The sequence below is a fragment of the Octodon degus genome, unplaced genomic scaffold (assembly GCF_000260255.1).
Source record: "Octodon degus isolate 3935 unplaced genomic scaffold, OctDeg1.0 scaffold00029, whole genome shotgun sequence".
Lineage (NCBI taxonomy): Eukaryota > Metazoa > Chordata > Mammalia > Rodentia > Octodontidae > Octodon > Octodon degus.
The window spans coordinates 6,340,007-6,343,419 of NW_004524605.1; the positions used below are offsets into that span (position 1 = coordinate 6,340,007).

General features: G+C 45.5%; 1 long non-coding RNA gene across 1 annotated transcript in view; it reads right to left on the reverse strand.

Annotated features, from left to right (window-relative positions):
- Positions 1–421: 421 nt before the first annotated feature.
- The window catches only part of LOC111816307, a 6,969-nt gene continuing 3,977 nt past the window's right edge, over positions 422–3,413 (reverse strand). Inside the window, exons 3-5 of the long non-coding RNA XR_002820733.1 lie at positions 3,051–3,128; positions 1,480–1,563; positions 422–1,036 (exon numbers count right to left, since the gene is read on the reverse strand). This is a non-coding gene — a long non-coding RNA (uncharacterized LOC111816307). The remainder of the gene's footprint in view (positions 1,037–1,479; positions 1,564–3,050; positions 3,129–3,413) is intronic.

Below are 3,413 nucleotides of genomic sequence, written 5' to 3' on the forward strand. Positions count from 1 at the left end.
TTTTATTTATTACATTTATTTATTGTGTGTGTGTGTGGCCAGCTCAGCCCACCAGGGGGCGGGGCTGGCTGGCATGTGGTGCTGGGGATCGAACCGTGGTCCCTGTGCTTCGCCAAGCTTGATTCAAGTAGGTGCTTTAGACCACTGAGCCATCTCTCCAGCCCCTAGAATTCCTTAATAAAAGTTTTTTTAAAATTTTTTCATTCAATTAATTATTTATAGTTTTATTAGCTTTTTAAGACAGGGTCTTGCCATATACTTCAGAGTGGCCTTGAACTCACTGTGTAGTCCAGGCTAGCCTTGAACTCATGGCAATCCTCCTGCCTCAGCCTCCTAAGTAGCTGGGATTATAAGTTTGCATGACTACCTCCTGCTCCAAGTTGTCTAAATTTAATTCTTTTTTTTTTTTTTAGTGGAACCGGGGATTGAAGTCAGGCCCTTGCGCTTGCCAGATAAATGCTTATTCTACTGAGCTATCTCCACGACCCGCTAAATTGAATTCTATAGCTACATGGTCACCATCATCTCTATATGCATTATCAGACAAACACACCAGAAGATGACTTCTTCCTTCCTTCCTGCCTGCCTGCCTGTCCTTGTGCTTGCCAGGGAAGCGCTTATTCCACTGAGCCATCTCCTTGGCCCCAAGATGACTTGTTTTTAGGCAGCATCCTCGGACAAAATGTAACAACTACCAGTTTCACCACTCTTTCTTGAACCAGTCCAACCAGGCTGTGGCTCACACCGCTGCACTGATCCCCGGCGGTGTCCACGTTGCTGAACCTGATGATCCCTTCTCAATCTTCAGCTCATCTGACACTCCACAGCTCTGGACACAGGACTTCTCTCCCGCCTGAAGCACCTTTCCTAGAGATTTCGGATACCCTCTCCCAGCTCTCTAGAGGCTTCCAGTCCAACGGCATCTTTGCTGATGCTCTTCAGCCTCCGGACCTCTTAACTTTGCAGTTCCTAAGGACACAGCTTTGAGCCCTCTCTCCTCCATTCATTTCTTAGATGATCTCCAACATGCCTATTCCTTTAAAAAAAAAATCATTTAAATACCTGCCAATTGGTTTGAAGATGTTGTAGTATCCTCAGCGAGGACCTCACTGCGAGCCAAGGCCGCCACTGTTGGCTGCCTCTGAGATGTTTACCGTTGGGTGCTGAATGGGCACCTCAAGTTTATGTCCAATACAGAGCTCTAACCCTTCCCCAAAGCTTACTCCTTTTAGCTTCTCCCATCTTAGTAGATAACTGCCTTAAGTAAGGTAAAACCCTGGGAGTTACCCTTAACTTCTTTCTCTCCCATCCCATCAGCAAATTCTGTCAAAACATAGAACCTGGGCCACAGAGATAGCTCAGCAGTCTAAACACCTGCCTGGCAAGCGCAAGGACCTGGGTTTGATCCCCAGTACCACGTGCCATGCCGGACACTCCCAGCCTGCCACTGCTCTGCGTCATGGTAACATCATCTCTCACCTGGTTCATTAGGTGACCTCCTAAGTGCTCTTCCTGCTTCAGCCTTCTCCCTTCTGCTTATTCTTCATGCAACAGCCAAATGACCTGCAAAATCCAGGCTCAGCTCACATCACTTGTCAGCTCAAAACCCATTTTATTTTTTATTTTATTTTTATTTTTTTTATTTATTTGAGAAAGAGAGAGAGAGAGAGAGAGAGAGAGAGAGAGAGAGAGAGTGTGGTGTGTGTGTGTGGCCAGCTCAGCCCACCAGGGGGCGGGGCTGGCTGGCACGTGGTGCTGGGGGATTGAACCGCGGTCCCTGATGCTTTGCTAAGCTTGTTCTAAGTAGGTGCTTTAGACCACTGAGCCATCTCTCCAGCCCCGAGTCTCTCCATTTTAAACTTGTCAGTCTCTGTAGAGACAAAGATTCTTTGCGCCTTTGTGTGTGTGCCATAGACTTTGAGAGTCTGTGATTAAGACTCCTAATTGAAGATCTTCCAGGGCTGGGGAGATAGCTCAGTGGCGTAAGCACCTGCCCGGCAAGCGCAAGGGCCTGAGTTCTATCCCTAGTACTACAAAAAAAAAAAAAAAAAAAAAAAAAAAAGAAGGGGGAGCTCTTTCCGGGCTGCGGAGATAGCTCAGTAGAATAAGCGCTTGCCTGGCAAGCACAAGGGCCTGAGTTTGATCCCCGAAAAAATTCATAAAAGCTCCACAAACTACAAACAAAATCGATTATATTGAAATACAACTTAAAATACTTTAACAATGTATAGGGCCGGGCAAATAGCTCAGCAGAACAGCTCAGCAGATTAAAGTACCTGCACGTAGGGCTGGTGTTCAATCCCCAGGCCTGCTGTGCGGGCCCTACATCCCAAGGGAGCACTGAGAGGGCAGTTGAGACTGGGCGTGGCGGCGTGCGCCTGTAATCCCAGCTCTTGGGAGGCTGTAGACAGGCGGATCACTACGAGTCTGACCTAGTAGTGAGACCCTGAACACCTATAGAACGTTCCCCAAAATACACACACAAAAAACCCAATGTGTAATGTAATAATATATGAAAAAAGTCATATACGTATGTGTTTCTTTATTAATTCACAAAGTTGTAAGAGCTAGTAGCATAATTGTGGAGTAGTGACAAGTGTGATGCTGTATTTTTAGGTATCTGCAACTACTGCGATGTGATAGGAAATTACCTGATTTGCACTAATAACAGTATCACAGGTGCTGTTAATATCACTAATTTGCTGTCTATGCCTGTAATGGAAGAACATGCTATATTTTAATTAGTAAAAATAAAGATACCATTATTTTTTCTCACTGAAGGTCAAGACCCTTCAAATTCTATCTACAGCCCCAGGGAGCAGGCAGCCATAGATTCCAGGATAAGATCTGGCTGAACCACTCTCTCCTAATTTTCTGCTGGCAAAGCCTCACATACACACACACAACCGGCACAGCTCACTTTTCTACCTTTTTTTTGAGAGGGTCTCACTATATAGTTCAGTCTGGCCTTGAATTCAGGGCAATCTTCCTGCCTCAGCCTCCCAAAAGCTGGGATTACACGCTGTATCCCCACGCCCAGATTGCTTTACCTTCTTTTGCCCAAAAGCCATGTTCTCTTGCTAGGCACAGCAGTATGTATACATATGCGGTCACAGCTATTCAGGAGGCTGAGGAGGAGGATCACAGGTTCAAGGTCAGTCCAGGCAACTTATTGGGATCTTATCTCAAAATAAAAATATTTTAAAAGGGCAGGGATGTAGCTCAGTGGTAGAGCCCTTGCTTAGCATGTACTGGGCCCTGGGTTCCATTCCTAGTAGCATGAAAAGATTAAAAAAAGCCATTTCGGTGAAATGTTCCCTGACTATTGCACTTAAAATTGTACTCCAATACCATGTGTCCCCCTTTTCTATTTGTTACTTAATTTTTCTTCATAGCCCTTAATTACCACAAGC